Here is a 19,761-nt window from a genome sequence, read left to right on the forward strand (position 1 = left end):
GGTTCAAGGCCATGCTGGACAGAGCCTGGGGCGACAGTGCCTTCAGGCCATGTTTTGCTACCACCAAGTTGGCTGTATGGTAGCCATGGAACTCAAAAAGCCTCAGCAAGTGATGGTGGCGAGCATGGAAAGCAACTGGTGCTGCCACAGTAACTTATGGCAGGAAACCAGGTTCTCAGAAGCACTTGCCCATTTGCTCAGGCAAATGTCAAGGGGCTGCACAAATGCCCTGATGCAGAACTCACCTGGGGGGTGCTGCAGGAGCCTTTCAGCACCACCTCCGCTGTCTGGCCAGGCATCAGCTCCGTCCTCAGTGGCTGAAGCTTCAGCACGGGGCCACAGGAGGAAACCTTGCCCTTGCTCTTACTGATGCGAGGGAGACGCTTGCGCTGCTTAAGTGTGGTGCCACCTTCTGTGGTCCAATAGAGCAGATGGGTGCGTCGTCCTTTGTTTGTCATCTTGAAGCGGTAACAGCAGGGATCCAGGCTAGAGGAGAAGCAGAGACACAAAATGGCAGGGGAGCTGCTATTTGCCACTGGTCACCCAGCTTCAGCACCCTGAGGGCACGACCTGACTGCACACTCGGCTTCACCAAAAGCCAGACCTTGGCTGCCCCTAGGTTTGTCACCATCTAGCAGCTGCTCTGCTGGCACCCTTCCAGCAAGGAAGAGCTTCGTAAAGAGCCGGCCCCACATGCAAGTAGCTGGAGGAACAGTCTCGCTGCCACTCCACCTTCCCCTTGGGAGCTGTTGTTCATGCCTCTGAGGCGTCTCGTAGGGAGCATCCAACCCTCATTGCCCCCAACGTACCACCCTCTGGTGGCGGCTCTGCAGCCGACAGCAATGGCAACAGCTCCAAACTGAGCCCGCGGGCAAAGACATAAAGGGGGGCAGAAGACAACTACATGAATCACATGGACACTGTCCCCTCCATTGTGCAGCCAGCTTGTGGCTGCACTGAGCACAGGAAACTCTGGACAAGCACCAGCCTCCCTGCGATGTCCCTGCGTACGTGGAGGGCTCGTGGGTGCGTATTTTACCTCTCCAAATCTATCCCAAGTACTTAAGGTAGGATTAAGCTGCTCTTTCTACCCCAAGAATTCAGGTATCGGAGCACCACGGACCCTCTTTGCAGCCACAGAAAGGAAGAGCCACCCCAAGAAGACTGTTCTTCTTCTCTGAGGAGGTCTCCAACACAAGGCAAACAGCACTTTTTTCCTCCTGTCTTCAAGAACATGACTGGTTTCAGACACACACGTTGGGACCACTGAATCCTCTCCTTCCAGCTCACCAATTTCAATCGAGACTCTTCATTTATCCCACTCCACCTCAGCAGACTTCCACACTTCCACACTTCCTCCCCCTTCCAGAGCTGGTCCTGCATCCACACTCGCTTGCCCGTGCCTCGGGAAGCAGGCAGGAGAAACCAGGGAAGAGCCACCACGTCTAATAAAGATCAACCGGGTACGGAGTGGGGTAGAGGAGCCAACTGGGGGATGACACAGGGCAAAGAAATTCTGCTGCTCCTCCAGGGCTCCTGGCCAGAGGGGAAATAAACCAGCACCATTCATTCAGTCGAGGAGCTGCTAACAAGCTACTGCCCAGGCTTGCTGCTGCTCTGAGATCTTACTCCAGACGGAATGGCAAGGCAAGCAATATCACTGCAAAGAGAAACATGTCTATACTTGTAAGGCAGCATTTCTCAGCTGGAGGCTTCCAGGACCTGCTCTCTTCCTCCAAATCTTTGTTTGATAAAGTGAGGAGACAAATGGATTATGACTAAAGACAATTCAGCAACAACTTAGCAACTGCTCTCCAGCTCGGTGGCTTTCAGAGTACCTACTGACTTGCAGATGGCCATAAAATGTTTCCAAAGGAAGCCCTGTGGCTTCAGGGAAGCAGAGCCAGGACTGTGAGCACTGAAGAAGCTTGAGGGACTGCAGCAGAACTCCTCCTTGCTGAGCCCATGGGGAAGTGGGAGCTGAGAGATTCCCTACCTGAAGCAGGGCGCCAGGTTGAGCTCCGGGCCAAAGGGTTTGTCAATGACAATCGTGGTGCCAACGCCAACAGCCTGGACGGGGATGACATAGGCACGACTGTTCTCAATGAACAGCACCACCTCGTCCTTGAATTGCTCCGTGTCATCCAAGTTTGCAGTGACAGCCAGAGACACCTCGGCCTTGGCAGGGATCACTCCCTGACTGGGTCCAACGGTCCAGCACGAGTTTGCACCAGCCTGGAAGACAACCAACACTCATTTAGGACGGAAACCACGGACCTGGCTGCCACCAGCCAAGGCCTGCCCAAACAACACGTTCACACCGAGCCAGTGGGTGTGAAGATTCCACTGACATTCATGCACAGCTTCTCTGGCTCGTGCTGACACAGGGCAGCTCGCTTGGAAAGGAGCCCTGAGAGCTCCGCTCCAAACGTGAATCTGAGAGTCTGCTCCCTGACAAAGCTCATTTATCAAAGCTTGGCAACAAGCCCGCCAGAAAATTGTACCCCAGAAACTATTCCTGAGGAATGAGGATGGGGGTCTCGACGGAGCCAGACCTTCAACTCCCTGGCGTGACCCAGCACAGCCCTGCTGGGCCCGCCCAGGCCAACAGCCCAGGCCAGGGGAGGACGATTTGCATCCTCTCCTCATTCTTTCAGTCAGCATCTGCTCTGGCTCCAAGGGGCAGCACCGTGCACTGCTGAACAGGAGACCTGCCAGGGCCACAAGGCTCTGCCGAGACACATTCCCTTGGGTTTCTAGGTCAGCTTCTGCCTGCCCCCAATCCAGCCTGTGTCTCAGAGACAAGAAACCTCTTGGAGCCACGCTACAAAATACCCCCACTTTCAAGACAAATACCCAACCTCTGATAACATCTCTGCTACTTGCTTATCCTTGAGTGTGCTGCAAAATGATGCCGTAGCTGCATGCACTGCATGCACAAAGACAGTGGCTATTTCTGACCCTATAGCAGCTTCTTGTACTATTGGGCATCAGAACTCCTGAGTAACCAGTAAGGGCTGGGATCCACCACTTCAGAAGTTCACCACGATAATCAGAATCTTATCCCAGCACAGACGTCCATCGTGAATGAAAGCTTCCACAATCTGGTTGCAATGGACACCAGTGTGCAGCTGACGGATGGAGGGAGGGAAGGAGAGAGGGAGGAAGGGACGGATAGCTGCCCCAAGGGATGACTGAGGAGACACCACAATCAGCTCTCTTGAATCTGTTTACAGATGAGTCACTGAAGTGATCTGGTCACTCTGGCCTTGCACAAGTGACAGAGGAAGCAGAACTCCACGTTACAAATGCAGCTGCACTTGATCAAGCCGTAGCTCTAGCGAGAGCCGTAGCTCTAACAACAGCATTCCCATTCTCAGTCAGGCTGAGTCACTGTCCTCGTAGGGCTGCTCATGAAGGGGAAATAAACCCCGTCCTGCACCAGCTGGCTGCAGAGCCTTGTCCCAGGTGGTTCAGCATTCCCGGTGGGGGGGACCCTCTGTTCTTCATTTCAAAGCTGCTCCTTATCCACACAAACAGCCAGTGGCAGGAAAGAGCCCAAAAGCACCCCGAGCCCTGCAGGAGGCGGAGATCAGAGCCTGAGGCTGGCTACATGCTCCCGCCAACAACCGGCCTCCTCCTGCCTCCTCAGCATCAGCATCTCCTCAGCACAAGCACCGGGACCACTGTGGTTTAGCCTCTGCCCCGAGCACCGTCAACGGGATGTTTTACGGGATCAAGGGGCAGAGCTTGTCTCCATTTGTGCTCCCTGTCCACAGCTCACCCCTCCATGATCGCATCTGCCCTCCCTGCCAGGCTGGGGAGGCCAGGGACACCACTCTGCGCATCGCGGTTCTCCAGGACACGGCTACGGCTTGCCCAGCTGCTGCCAAGCACAACATTTAAGAACCAAACTGCTCCTGCTTTGCCTTTGGGAAAAGCTCTCAGCTTGCTTCTAGAAGCACAGCTGTCTTGAAGACTTCTAACCCTCTGTAATTCAGTTGCCAATAGGCACAGCGCAACAGGACATGTTTGCTTTCCCCTGACGAGCAGAGTAACAATTGCTTTGCTTACCAGCAAGTAAGAAAGGGCACTGAAGGAGGCAGCTGCAAAGGGCACTGGCGTGCTTGCTCTTTGCAGAGGTCAAAAGCAGATTTTTATGGTGCGGACAAAGCAAGCTGCCTGCGAATCCCCCACTTTGAGGTTCTATTTAACCCCCAAACGCCTGGAAAAGCAGCAGGAGGGAAATTCAGCCCCCTCCTCCTTGCCCAGGGGGCTGAGCCTGTGCTCTCACACCCTGCTGGATGCCTCATGCGCAGACACAACCAAGTCCCCAGCCACAGGCCTGCGTGAAGCGGCTCCAGAACTTCAACAACCCAGCCTGCAGAAGAACAAACCTCCTCTCAAGCCCCTCACAGACGCCCCTCCGGTGGGGAGCACCCCCCAGACCCAGCACACGAGCCCTTCCTGGCTGCATCAGCCCCTGTCAGAAGACCCCACAACCTCCTTCTGCTCCGCAGCCTGTTCCACCGTGCCGCCTCCAGGAATTAAACAGCCTCTTTCTGCAGCCACATGCTCTACAATGTTACAGAGCACACAGGCTCTGCAGGTACACAACCCTTACAAGTCTGCTTCTGGGCAACAACCCAGCTGGTTTGACCCCCGTGGAGGTGTGAAACCCACTTCACCCTAAGCGCCTTGAGGACAGACCTCTCAGTTCCAAAAACAAAGACTCTCACAGCTAAACACCTTCCACAAAATAAAGGGAGAACTTGCAGAAATGAACTCCTTTCTGCTCAAACATCTCTGCAAGCTCTGTTTTACTGACGGGTGCCCCAGCTACAAGTGCCCCCGGAGCCAGGCTCCTCTTGCTGCACTCGGATGGACCATCTGGCTTTCTCTCTCAGACACATCTCAGTGACATGGAAATGTTGCATAGAAATAAGTGCTCCAGTCACAGGCTGCTATGGGCCACTCACTTGCTCTGGAAAACAGCCCCAGCGACACTTACCATCTTTGCCGAGAAGGATGCAGGGATGACAGACTGATTGGAGAGGTGGAGGGTCCGGGAAGCATCTTGTAGAACTTGGATGCTGCCAAAATTTATCTCACTTGGGTGCACGTGGACAACTGGTCCTTCTCCAGTGCTCAATAAATGGATTTCCTGCTCCAGGAGGCAGGCAGGAAAGAGAAAAAAACAACAGGGAAGGTTTAGAATGACTGGACAGCTCTAAGGGTGCTCGTAGGCTGAGGGAATTCTGACTGTTTGAAGCTGTCAGGGTTGTGAGGCTGAAACAGGAAGGCTGGAGCAAAGGTGGCACCTGGAGTGGTCCCTGCAGATCTGAAAGCCACAAGATCCCATTATGAGGGGATACAGAACCCCCATCTCCCACGCATGCTTTTCACACCTCCTCCATGCTCTCAGCTCTCCTTCCGCTACCCTGTGCCTACGCCTGCTCCTTGTACTGCTCCATCATGCCATAAACCACCCTCCCTGATTGCTGCGGCTGCACAGCCACACTGCACAGGAACTTCTTCAACCTTCCCAAAGCTTCTCCTGTGAAAACCAGTAGAGGCTGGAAGCAAAGCTCTTCTCAGCAGAGATCATGCAAGTTAGTTGCCTCTCATTTCTGCTTGTGTGCATTCCTGGTATTACTTCTTTATTGCACCAAGACATTCATTATTAATTGCATCATTCGAGCAGTATTTTTTTCTGCTGACAGCCTGGGACCCAAAAGTTTGTTCCTGCAGAAGGGGCACAAACTAGCGGAGGAGGAATGTGGATCCTTTTGCTAAACCCCCTTCTCACATCACTAAAACCAATGAGAATTTATCCAGTCTGGCGGGATTTCCCCAGCTCCAAACACCCCAAGCTTTAACCAGGCTTGTAGAGCCTGAAGAAGGGAGGGCTCTGGGGAGACCTTAAAGCACCTTCCAGTGCCTAAAGGGGCCAACAAGAAACCTTGAGAGGGGCTTTGGATAAGGGCCTGCGGGGACAGAACAGGGAAGGATGGCTCTAAATTGACGGGGGGGGGGGGGGGGTGGTGATCAATACGGGATCCTGGGAAGAAGCTCTTCCCTGTGAGGGGTGGTGAGGCTCTGGCACAGGTTGCCAAGAGGAGCTATGGCTGGCACAGGCTGCCCAGAGGAGCTATGGCTGCCCCATCCGTGGCACTGTTCAAGGCCAGCTTGGATGTGGCTACCAGCTCCCGAAGCTGCACTCAAGCCATATGGCAGACCTAGAGGAAATGACACCCAGAAACTCCCATTTGTGCAGGCAACACCCAGCCAGGTTTTGACCAGCATTTGCGGGCTGCGAGCAGCAGCCGAGCACGAGCGCAGCGCCTTGAGGATGGATTGACCGGGCTCAGGGTCACTCAGTCCCATGTCTTCTCCAGGCATTAGTGTTGCTTATGCCACGAATGCCTTCTTTCCTTGTAGACAACAGCCATAGATCATTTTCCCTGGAAGAACCCCTGTACGCTCTACATCCCACCAAGATGAGAGGCACAAAGGCACACGTCTGCCCCAGCACTCACCAGTGGGGATTCTCTACTCCCAAACACCGCAACACGAGCAATGGTGTCCTGCTTTCCCGTCACCTGGACTTCCAGTGTGAACGGGATCTCCACCGAGCTGTGAGGCTGGATAATCCCACGGGGCTCAGGGCTGGAGTACCACACAGCAGCAGCATCCTTGTTCTCCTATAAGGGACAGAACCAAACACGGCTTCAGACTGACCTTTGAGGAAACTTTCAACTCTTTAACATCTACCACAACGGCAACTCACACACGTGTCTAAAAATGCCTAGGAGAAAGCAGAAAGGCACAACTCAAGATGCAAGACATGTATGGGTTCAGCATCCTGAGGGGGGCCAACAGCTGCTGCCTCCACAACCCCCCGTCCCGTGCTGGCAGCCTCCTTGCAGCAGCTTTTCACAACCCTACAAGTTCTCCCGCATTGAAAGCATCCCGAAGACTAGAATATAATCTGCTTCCTGGAGAGTTTAAGCTGCTTCCTGGAGTTGATATTCAGGTAGCTTCCTGTTCCCAGCAAACCTTTAGGGTTGAATACAAACCAGCAACATCTTAACCAAACCCGGTTTTTCCCTAACAAACCCCTAGGCGACATTGGAGGCAGGAGGCGGATGCGATGCCAAACCTGAGGAAGAGCCCAGTAGCAGCCTGGAAGGTTGCTGTCGTTCACAAGGGTCAGCATCTGCTGGTAAGGGACTTTGAGAGAGCATCGTCCAAAGGTCAGAGCCGGGTGGAGCACTCGCAGCGGGGGAATTACACATCTAGGCAGAGAGATGAGCAAAAGGGAATTAGATTCTGACACAGCGTTGCTTACTTGTTTACTTCTCAATGAGCACCAAATGGAGCACGACCCATTTGTCACTGTCAAATAGACATTTGATACGCCTACAGTGAGAAACAGCCTTCAACCTCTTTTTACCCAACAACCTCTTGCAAAAGAGGGGCAGACCCTGAGTCTCAGCATCACAAAAGCTGCTCAGTGCCCAGGCAGAACACGGTGCCCTGTCCCAGGTCAGCTTTGCCCCTCCTTTGCCCCAGGAGGCTCGCAAGGACCCTCTCAATGGCCCCAGCGAGGTGTGAGCTCTGAGGGAGCTTTCCCACCGAGGAGCAGCGCTCGCCAAGGCTCCAGGAACACCAGACTCCAGTGTCTCAGGGAAAACACCGCTGTGTCCCTGCCTGAAATCCAGCCCTTTACCCCAGCAACGCAGGGTGCAGGCCACCACCTGCCCTGCGCCGTGAGCGATAACCCTCTCCCAGGCCCTGTGGCTGCCTTGGTCCTTTCCCCACGGGTCCGCACGCCAGCTGCTCCCATTTGCACTTGTTCTACACAACTGCAGCCCAGGCACTGACTGCACAACTCTGCCTGGGAGAGGGAACAGCACCGGTGAAATGCATCCCTCTTGCCGTTGAACTGACGCCCACCGCAGCACAACAGGCCTGAATGTGGCTGAAGCAAGAACAGCTTTGCACTTAACTCCGAGAACATCAATGCTCAGCAGAGCCAGACGGAAGCACAAAAACCTGAGCTCACCTTCCACACCAAGGACTACTTTGTCTGTCACAAGATCTCGCCTTTACTTTTCCCTCACCAGTCCTGCCCTAAGCCCCTTGCCCGTCTGCACGGCCCCTCCTTAACTGAGGCAGACAACAGCTTGCAGCAGCTGCTTGCTGTGGCCCAAACCAGTCCTGGATTCTGGCCACGACCCAGCACAAGTCCAACACTTGCAGGAAGGAGGAGAGGCGGCCCTTTGGAAACATTACACCTCAAGCCCCCAGAGCAGGCCGATAAGGAATATAATCACAGTTTCCCGTAGGAGAAGGCCCTGGGCCATGCCTGTGGCTGAGCACAAGTGCTGCTCATCATGGACTGCTTTCTATGCGCTGCTGTTCTCCTGTCTAGCTGGGCAGAACTAGCTCATTGAGCAATGCTCCTCGTTTGGAGCTGGAGCCAGCCAGCTCTATGCAAGGCAGCACCACTTGCTTCTGGCAGATGCATAGGGAAAGAAGAGGGGCTGCAAGGGAAGCATTGGTACCTGGCTCTGACGGGCAGTGATAACACCTCTCTGCCAACACCATCCACATCAACCACCAGGGCCAGCTTGTATCTCTTCACGGTGTTGGAGCACAGGGTGACCTGGAAGACAAGAGCATCAAATACTTCATCACTCCCAAAACCCATCGGCCATATGCAGTGCCCTCCACATCTCCTTCCACAGCAAGGAAAGGGAGAATTTAGTAGATATGAGGAAGATGAGGTATCAGGAAGAAGTTCTTCCCTGCGCGGGTGCTGAGGCCCTGGCACCGGCTGCCCAGAGAAGCTGCGGCTGCCCCATCCCTGGCGGTGTTCAAGGCCAGTTTGGATGTGGCTTGGAGCAGCCTCGTCTGGTGGAAGGTGTCCCTGCCCATGGCAGGGGGCTGGAACTGGATGAGCTGTAAGGTCCCTTCCAACCCAAAACAGGCTAGGATTCTGTGATGTTTGCCTTTAATTCTTCTGCTGGTTCATGTGTAGAGCACAGTCTCTGGCAGTAACAGAAGTCTTTGGACAATACCTGAATTACCGAATGCGCTTTGCGTTGCCAGGGCAGATGTAGAGCCCAACACTAGTGCCCAACTCTTACCCGCAGGATGCTCAGAGCCAGCAGTGCTAAAGCCCCCTCAACGCCACCGAAGCTCCAGCTCCACCTCTGAAGCACACAGGGCTGGACTCTTCGCGTACCTGGATATCCAAGTGTCCCTTGGCGCAGATGGTCCCTGTGGAGGGCCTGATAGTAAATTCAGCTGGCTTCTTGGCACCTGGGGCTCGCTTTCTCCACGACGGACCAGTGCTGTCTGACACCTGAGCAAAACTGGTCACGCTGGGTGCTCCCGAGCCGTCCCCAGGAATGCGAAGGTTGAAGTTGAAGGGCACCGAGGAAGTGTTAGTGAGGCGGCAGCACAGGGTGCGAGGAAAGCCTGGGAAAAGGACACAACAGGAGTTTATTATCCCGTGATTCCTGGGGTGGACATCCTGCGCTGATAAAACTGTGCTTGGAGTTTGCCTCCTTTCAATGGCAATTACAGCTGATTGAGAAGCTCTGTGGGGAAGTCGTCGTCAATTACGGTCCCTTTTACGCTTGTCACACAGAAATGCCACTCTGACACAGGTGTCTCTAACTGTGAGGAGCTCTCACCTCCCCCAGACCAGCACCAATTCCTTCTCAACCGTGACGGTGCATCCAGAACATTTACTCTCAAAAGTCAGTCCAGAAAAGTCCCTGTGAACTCCACAAACACTCCCACAGTTTTCGAGAGACAAAAGCAGTATGCTGTCATCGAAGAGATGATCCAGGAAAGGAAAGGAAAGATGAAATTGGCAGCCACAGCATGATGCAGAGCACTCTGAAGCAGCTTCTCCAGACAGGAACCTCGGTGCATCTCCTGGTTTGGGACAATCGAGACCGAGCCTGTGGCAGCTCACGGCCCACTTCACTGGAGGCAAACCTGATGCTTGTTCAAGAACAAGCAGGACCTGTGTCTCACCCTCCCTCTTCCTTTTGGTGGGGAAGGAGGAGCCCATGTCTGAAGACATGGGCGCCCAATGCGGAGCTACTGCTTGGCCATGTTACCTGGGAGCTGACAACGAGTTGGCCTCACAGCACTAATTGATTTCTCACGCTAACGGTCAGGTGGGTAAATGGTGCCCTTGCCTCACAACAGCAAAATTCACCCAGGGCACCTACAACTTGCCTTCAACTCCCTTCTCCAGTTGGCCGCGGACAAGAAAGACTTTCACAGTCATTCTGTTGCTGAGGACTGGCAGATTGGGGCTGGACTGACTGTGAGGGACACCAGAGAACACTGACTTTCTACTCCTTCCGTTCTATTTGAACCATTCAATTGGCTCTGTGCCATTCTGTCTGGTTCTGTTTGATCTCATGATGGCAAAATACTGCCTAGCAGCTGGCAGTCCTGGTTTTGACATGCTGAAGGTGGCTATGGAGGAACACAAGTGACAATGCTGTCCTGGACAAGTGCTCCATCTGGGTAAGGCTCAGACCTCCCACCCTGCAGCCCAAGCCCAGGGCACACTCACCAAAGGAGACTTCACCGAAGCGGAGGGACGATACATTGAAATGAAACGCCGGCCCAGTGACACAGCCACTGTGAGGACAAAGGCAGAGGAGACATGGCCTCGGTTAAAGAGAACTGCAAAGCCTTCAGCTTTCCTTACCGTTTCGGTGGGTAAAAGCCGGCCTGAGAACCTCAGGGGGTTTCAAATCAAGCCCTCACCCTCATGCTCAGCACAGCATCCAGGTGGACGGGAGGCAGCCAAAGCAAAGCGGTCAGCAGCCCATAGCTGCTTGTGGGGCTTGGGGCACAGTGTCATGCAGGGTATGCCCCCAAGTTGTTGATGGCCTGAGGAAGGACACCAAACAAGTGATGGCTGCGTGCCTCAGTTTCCCCATCTGTAATGTGTTGGACACAGGGGTGTCCCCAGTAAAGCACACTCAATGTAACTACCCTTCCCAGCCACAGCTTTCCTGCTTTGGCATTTCTTAGCTGGAACCGCTCTTCCCATGGAGTACAGGAACACCTTGCTCAGAAGATCTTGATCCACGCAAGCGTTATGGGGGCAGGACTTTGAGACACGAAGCCGGGGGAGCCCCAAACATCCCTTGACAAGAGCCGCAACAGCTCAACAGAGCGGACAGTTGAATCTTGGAGGAAAACATCAGCCAACCACCAGGGCACCAGCTGACCCATCCAAGAGCAACACGTCTTAAACCACCCAACACAGAATCGTCAAATCATCTACGCTGGAAAAGACCTTTAAGATCATCAAGTCCAACTGTCACCCCAGCGCTGCCAAGCCCACCACTAATCCATGTCACTAAGGGCCTCGTCTACTCGGTTTGGGAACACTTCCAGGGATGGTGACTCCACCACTGCCCGGGGCAGCCTCTTCTAATGCCTGACCACCCTTTCGGGGAGAAACTGTTCCTAACATCAAGTCTAAATCTGCCCTGCACACACTGAGGCCGTTTCCTCTTGTCCTTTCCCTTGTTACTTGGGAAAAGAGACCAGCCACCTCCTGGCTCCATCCTCCTTTCAAGTAGTTGCAGGCATAACGGAACCTGAACACACCGCATCTCCTCACCTGCCCTTAAATTCAGCAGACTTGAAGGCTCCAAACTCCAGGACTCACCAACATCCACCTGAATCACCACGTGAAGCTGCACAGCACCCATTAATTTATTTCATGGTTGATGCCAACCAATGCCAGCTCTGCCTCTCAGCTCAAAATCAAGGACCACAGCAACTGGTGTGTTCAACCCAACCTATTCCATGGCTCCCTCTTGCTGACAATTCCACTTCATTTGCTGCTGCGGTCGCAAGGAGTCAGCGTCAAACTGGAGTCAAGGTTAGTGTGGGCTCCTAGTGTGGGGATGCCAGGATGAGAGCCAAGATCAAGACCTCAGACAAGCCTTTTCTTTCTCTGCTCCATCAGCAAATGAGGCAGGTGGGAGATGACTACCCAGAGAGAGCTACAAATGTGGCCGCCAAGCTCCTAGAACCCTCCTCACCTCACAGTCAGCGTCAGAGGCTCAGGGGATCCCTTCACATTGAACTGGAATTCCTCTGTGAACTGCCCCACGACACTGGCATTGAAGGAGATCCAGATGGCCTGATGATCAAAAGGCAAAAGCATGCCCTCCCGGGGGCCAAAGGTGAAGCAGGAGCCCAGAGCTCTCTCCGGAGAGACCACGCTGAAGGGCGTCTCAGTAACTCCTCTGTTGAGCAGGAACACCTGCAGCAGCAGCGAGAAGGCAACATGGAAATACATGAGGAATCCTCTTTGCTTACAGAAGGCTCACTTCTTTTCTAGTTTAGCAATTAACATCTGTAAAAGGCAGAAGATGCTGAGCGCTGCTGCCAAATACAACAGGACGAGTTCTGCCTCGGGGTTTTTTTCCATGCAAAGCGGGGATAACTTCACACAAACAGAGCCACTCTGGGCTTATTCCCCTGACACAGAGCACTCCACTTGACCTGCAGTGCCAAGCGCCTGCTCAGCACCACCAAGTTGATTCAGACCCATCCCACAGCTCCACGAGGCTCGCTGCTGCCCGGGAGCCATCCGGATCCACCCCATGCCCTGCGCCCCGTCCTGCTCACCCTGTAGCTGTGGCTTGAGCCAACAGTCACCTCCCCGATGCTCAGCTGGTCACAGCTGAGTTGGACCTGGGGCCCGACGCCTTCCCCGCTGATGCACAGGGGCAGCCTGGTCTCACAGCCTGTGGAGGGAAATCTCTGTGAGTGCAATTCCCTCTGCTACCCGGCACTTTCCAGGTTGTCTCAGTGCTGCTGCCGGTCCCTGGGCTGGATGGAACCAGCTCTAGATGCTCCAGGAGAAGATACGGGACCCATCTCGTCCCTCAGGACATACGCCTTGGGGCTGCTTTCTCATTTCTAACCAACCCCCTGGGCCGGTGTCTCAGAGAACCACAGAATGGTTTGCGTTGGAAAGGACCTTAAGATCATCCAGTTCCAACCCCTTGCCATGGACAGGGACACCTTCCACTAGAGCAGCTTGCTTCAAGTCCCGTCCAGCCTGAACTTGAACATTGCCACGGGTGGAGCAACTTCCTTGGGCAGCCTCTTCCAGTGCCTCACCACTCTCACAGGAAAGAATTTCTTCTGTACATCTAAACTAAATCTCCCCTGTTTAAGCTCGAACCCATCAGCCCTTGTCTTATCTCTCCAGTCCCCGATGAAGGCGCTCTCTCCAGTCATGGAAAACCAGCCTTCCCACTGAGCAGATCACATAAGCCATAAATGTACTGCTAACGTGCACATCCCTTGGTGCAAAGGCAACCGAGACCTCAAGGCTTACAGCTAAACTCCAAGGTGGGTCCTTTCCCTTAAATTTGCTAGAGATGACAGAGCACAAGATCTTCAGTCTGAAGGCTGCTCTCAGCCACTGAAGCAGCATAAGGTGCCTGAATCCTGGCTCAAAGTTTGGATGAGCTCTCACTGCCATCCCAGCCTACTCTGCACACAAAGTGAGCAGCACGAGAAGGAGGAGAGAGCCACGCCACAAAGACTCATCTTGGACGTAACTGGTCTGCAGGGGCCTGGTGCTCCTTCACTAAAGCTGTGTTGCAAATGCTGGCAAAGCCATGGCGGGAAAGCTTATTCCTTCACTGCTTGGTCACTTCTGGGATCAGGAAGGCAGAGCCAGGCATCCTGAGCCCTGGCCTCCGACAGGAGACCACCGGGAACCACGGGGACAGCGGCGTGTGCCAGCACTGCCCTGTTGAGCCCTCCAGAACTACATGAGGTCCGAGTGGGCTGGAAGAGTGTTTCTACCTCCTCTGTGGGAACAGGAGCAGGAGGAAAGAGCTGTACCTGAGATGTCACAGTAGACTGTCTCTTGGTAGACTCTGGCTTCTTTGGGCTGAAAGATCACACTGATTTCAAGGGAAGAATTGGGCAAGACATCTCCCTCCTGAAACAGAAGTGACAGCAAACCATTTATCTTCAAACACCACATTCTTGTTTCCACTGCAGCCCTGGAAGCCTTTATTTAGAGAATCAGCAAAGAGCAAGGAGCAAGCAACGCTTGTCAACAGCATTTATAGGAGAGCTTGGAAGCAGCAGCTTCCAAAGTCCCTCGCCTTTACTGGCACCCGGAAGGGGCATTTTGTTCCCCTCAGAAGAGACTGAGCTCTTGCCCACGGATTTAAGTCTGGGCCACGCTACCAGTTTCTGCAACTCTCTGCTGCTCTCGCAGAGGATCCTGGCACTGGTGCACAGTCCCAGGAAGCCCTGCCACACATTTCAGGAGGCATCCCTGGTTTCTATAGGCTCTCACTTCCTGCAACTGGTTTAAGGAAAGGCACCTCTCAGCCTTCCATGGGCTGCAGGAGCAACCAAGAAGAGAACAGCAGCCCCTTCCTCGGAAAACAAAATAGAAAAAATAAACTACTTTCACCCACTGTAAAAGAAAGAAGAGGTTGGGATTATTCCAGGGTTTACTCCAAGATGAGAAGGGATGCTGCGCTGCTCAGACAGCAGCCATTCTTCATCTCAAGACCATGCAAATACTCAGAAGGCAGGCTCTGGCTGATTGAAGGCCATGGGGTTTTTGCTGGCATCACCAGGAAAGTGAGCAGTTTTCTCTGCCTATCTGCAGTAGAACTCAAAAAGCCCGTTTAAACCTGCCAGCCTCGTGTCCAGGCTCACAGACGACACTGGAAGGGAGACTCAGATGTGGTATAAATCCAGGTTTTAGGAAGGGATTGCTGTGCTTGGGCTCAATTTGGCCTCCTTTCCACCCAGGACCATTGCATTCTGCAGGTCAGTATGTGAACTAACAGTGCACCAGTGTCCTTTCTTCACCCCCGCGCGCTACGTGGGAATGTGTCCTTACGGAGAATAACTGATACCTCTGAACACTGTGAGGACACTCATGACGTGCCCTTAATTCACAGCCCTTGCAGCAGAGCCCAGCCTGGGGTCGGCTCTTGCCGCTGTTCAGAAATGCTTTTTGCAACAAGTGCCCCTAGCCTCACCAGAAACCGGATGTCTCCTCTCTTGGCACATCAAGCAGCTGATGTGGGATCTGCCAAGGGACCTCCTTCAGAGATGAGAAGGAGGAGGAGCAGCAGGAAGGGAGGTTCTCAGCCATCACTTACCATGGGCACAATGGTGAAAATATCACTGCAGAAAGGCATGGAGCCTCCCTGCACCTCTGTCCCCTGGTTCTGGGAGCTGCAGATGGGAAGGGAAGGGTGTTCTCTGAGAGGGGGGACCAGCCCGTGCTCCGTAGGAACATCAACCAGCTTGTCCTCTTCCTGCCTCTGCAGCCTGTGCCATGGGAGAGACGAACCAAGCAGATAATTGAATAAGCAGCAGATTTGCAAAGCCTGTCGTGTCAGTGCACGAGCAGCAAAGCACTCGGCGAGGAAGAGCAGCAGCTCAGCACAGGGCTGACCCTGAGACACAGGCTCCCACATGGATCCCATTATTGCCGCTCTTCCCAGCACGGCAAGGAGTTTTACTCCTCACTGACGAGCTAACAAGAGGTTTCTTAAAGCTGGCAGCCCTCAAGAAAAAGCCTCCTGCATTGGGAGGGGAGAAGCAACTGGCTTTCAGCTGCTCGTTACCAGCATCACACTTTTCCCCTTCCCTTTTGCACCCACAGGGGTGAGGAGACAGTATCTGCACTGCCTTTCACCAGAGGATCCCGGTGCACTTCCAAAGCAAAGCAACGGATTTGGGCATCCCATCACTTCAGTGACACAAATGGGTTTCTGAGCATGAAAACAGAGGTGCCAAGAGACGAAGGGACTCTGCCCAGCATCACCTAGTAAAGAAGTCAGGACCAGCATCTCTGAATGCAAACCCTACGTGGAATCTTGAACCACCTCATCTTTTCCCTCGTTTTGGCCTCCACTGCAGAGCTGTGATGCACTTAACCTCTCCCTTTATCGGCGGCTGCAGCAGAAATCAATCTAGTGTTTAAAGATCACAAGCGGGAGATGAAAGGGGAGCACTGCTGCAGAGCGGTTGCTCCTTGCTGGCACACTGCTGTCCCCCCTTCACGCTCCAGTCCCCTGGCCATGAAGAACCAGCGGGTGACAGCACTGGGGGACCAGGGGAAAGCTCCATGTGCAGCAAATCGAGGCAACGCCGTGTGAACGATCATCACCCAGCTAAATCCAAACGCAAAGAGAAGGGAAACAGGCAAGGACGTTACTTGCTGCACACACACTGAGCCTCGCGCACATGCTGTGCATGAGGAGGGCTTCCACACACTGGCATGAGCAGCCCTCAACTCAAGCTCCGTCAGCAGGCCAGAATCACATCCCCAAAAGCGCTGCAGGAGGGACACCTTCTAATGGGCCATGTCTTTTGGGGTCACATCCCAACACAGGCGCCTGCACTGCCTCCTCTCAGGAAAAGGCCCTCTCTCCTCTGAGGTCTCAAAAGCTTCTCTGACAGCAGGACGGTGGCCTTGGACCATCCCCAAAACTACGAGTAAGGAGGAACCAAGCGTCGTGCTCAGAGTCAAGGACAGAGACTGGCACGACAGCAAGTCTCATACGTAAAAAATCAGGTTGAAGTGAACTCTGGGGAAAGCTGGTGGCTTCTGAGGGGACAGAGGATCACCCAGGGTCCAGTCCGAGACAGGCAGGTGGGGAGAGATGCTAAAGAAATGGTCCAGGGAAGAATCAAGGCAAGCTCACGAGATTTTCTTTTAACTCAGTGCGTTTGCACAGAACTCACACACTGTGTCATTAAAAACAGACAACAGTGGAAAACCAGTTCTGGCCTTTGAGGCATTTCTGACCTAATTACGCCGAACTTGATGTGCTCAAAGCCCTTGAAAAGTGCTGCAGTTCAAGGCAGTTTCCTGATCAGCTCTGGGTTCAGACTAACTCCCGTATATCTGCACCCATCTGAGCCTGAAAAGTCGCACAAGGATTGCCCAAGTCACATAAGCTTTAAAGTGTCATTTCCAGTTCATCCCCCCAGGCTGTGAGTGTTTCTCTGCTGCCTGAAATGGCAATTTCAAAGCTTCGCCAGAGACACCCTTGGAAGAACCTGCCCCATCTCTCACCACCACGACGACACAGGTTGCTGAAGCCCAAAAGCACTTCCAAGTCCTGGCTGCCCTCCCTTCCCCGCAGAGCCCTCCACATCTGCCCAGCCTATGAGGAAGGGGAGAAACACCTCGTTGGGCCAGAAACCAGGACACTGAAAGGCAATTCCCCAGCCTACGGCAGGACGGCCTCCACCTTCTGGGCCAACCAAGCACTCTACCCTGCCTGTGACTGGAAAAGGAGCCTGCCAGCTTATCAAAGAAGAAACTGCTTGAGTATCACAATAGCTGTGCCACCTGCAGCTCTTCAGTGCTACTGCTCAGTGCAGTCCCAGGTACCGAGTGCTGACACCTTCCTCAGCCTCATGGACCCTCCGTAGTGCACGGATCTCTGAACTCAATAGTTTGCCGCTCCCAAACGTGAGTTTGCCCTCTCAGGCAATCCAGTGATTGCACTCAACCTTCTCTCCCCAAAACATCATCCTCAGCTGTAGCACGGCTGGGACTGCAATGGCAAGGGTTAAGCTCCACGCTGCGCATGGGTTTACGTGCCCTAATCCGTTCAAAAGCCCCAACAGCCCTCTGAGACCGTGTGTTAGTTTTCCCCTGGGGCATCTATCTTTCTGAGACGAATCTCTCAAACAAACCTCAGCTTCTGCCGCTCCTCCTCTTCCTGATCAACAAAACGCTTCCACTGGAAGTGGGCCGTGATGGCACTCTGATTGTGGATGACCAGGGAGCTTAGCTTTGACAGCGTGACAGAAGTCTTCTCAACTGTCAAGGAGCTCTTGTCAAGCCTGATGTTGACATTTACGGCTGTTCCACAAAGGCTTTTGTGAACATCTTCACCTGGAACAAAGCAAAAGCAAGTCTCGCCTCATCTCACTTGCTGACGGAAGTACAAGGAACAGAGCAATCTGCAGGCAACAGAAGAAAGAGCTGCAGTTTTGAGCTGCATAAGCAGTTCCCCGGATCAGGACACTTAGCATATCCTGACAGCTGCACATGCTACAGCATGAGGATGTCCTGGCACCACCTTAGGCACCTTATTTTGGGGGACGTTCGTGGAGATGTATCTTTTCAGATGTGCCCGGGTGCCCTTTGGGCTGCCATCCCACTCAGGTCACAGGGAATTCTACATCCAAGTCACTCAGTGACGCTGAGGAGCGCCACCTCAGCCATGCCTTGCCCAGGGTCTCCTGCAGGCAGGAGATGCCCCCAGTGTCGTGTCATCCTCATCTCCTGGTCCTGAAATATTGGGCATAGCTCTGATCTCAGAACCCAAGCGGGAGCATTTGAAATGAAATGGAGAAGGGCAGAAACAACAATGGAAACTACAGAGCAGCTTCGGTGCTGAGCTCTGCACTCAACAGGCTGCTACTGGGCCCTCGGATCCATCTGCCAACTCCTTCTTTGGCTCCTGCTACGGTCACAGCCAGGTGCCTCACCACTGCCCGCACATTCTTCCTTGTCAAACGTGCTGCTGTTACCACTTCACCACCGGAGAAGTGAGTCCCTTCACTAGGGTAAGTGTCCTCTGGAAGGCTGGAGACTTACTTCCAGCACCAGAGCAACACGCACAGCAGCACAGCCATTTCAAAGTGTTTCTCCAAGGTGGTGTTCACGACCTACCTTCAGACATCATTGCGCCCTCACATTACTGACTCCAGCCAGCCCTAGCAGCAGCTTGCTCATAAACCTCACCACTAAAGAACTGCTGCTAACAAGGCGGTTTCTACAGAATCATTCCCAGGCTACAGCAAAGCTCAGAGCACCCTAATGGCTACCGCTGCCACAGTTACTGCTCCTCCTGGTCACAAGTCCTCAGCATGGCCCAGCTCTCAGCACAGCACCAACTGTACCCATGCAGCACATCACAAGAAGAGGGTCTCTACCTCAAAGGCCTTCCCAGGAACTGTAACACAACAGATCGGGATGAAAAGCAATGACCCGTCAGGAGAGCTCTAGGGGACAGGTTGCAGGCTCTTCAGAGAGCTCTCTTGCACGTTAAAAGCCATCTCCTTTTCAGTCAGGCTCCCTGCTGTGAGTTCTTCTGCAATGGAGCACCCAGAATATTCGCCATCGCCCCCGGTGCACCGTGCGCAGGAAGATCTGCCTGCCTTGTTACAGGCTGAAATATTCCAGCACAGGAATATCTGGCAGCCAGCAGGGGAGCTTTGCTCTACTCAGCGTGAAGGAACCTTGCAGAAGGGATTCAACAGGACAATGAAGCCACCAGATGATGACAGACAGCGCAGACACCGCTCTGGTTCGAAGGACACACGGAGGGTGCACCACGCGCTTACCTGTGTCATAGTGAACGATCATTGGACTCGTATAAACACCGGTCTTTGGTGGGTGGAATTCCACCGTGACTTCCATCGCTTCTCCAACGCCAAGAGTCCCAATGGAGGGATCCACAGAGAAAGGGCTGCAACACAAAGAGAGAGATCAGGACTGTATGGGAGACCCGGGCCCTCCGTTAAGTTTGCAGTCTAGTTCGCTTCAGCTCACTTGTGCAAGCAAGGAGCAAGCAAACCACAGTCGGTACAAGAAAACCAGAACATCCAGGATCAGAAATAGAGCGGGTGACTCTCCCTGCTGAAAGAGAACCAGACCTCAGAAGATCCCGCGGT

Source organism: Lathamus discolor, chromosome Z, assembly GCF_037157495.1.
Source record: "Lathamus discolor isolate bLatDis1 chromosome Z, bLatDis1.hap1, whole genome shotgun sequence".
Classification (NCBI taxonomy): Eukaryota; Metazoa; Chordata; class Aves; order Psittaciformes; family Psittacidae; genus Lathamus; species Lathamus discolor.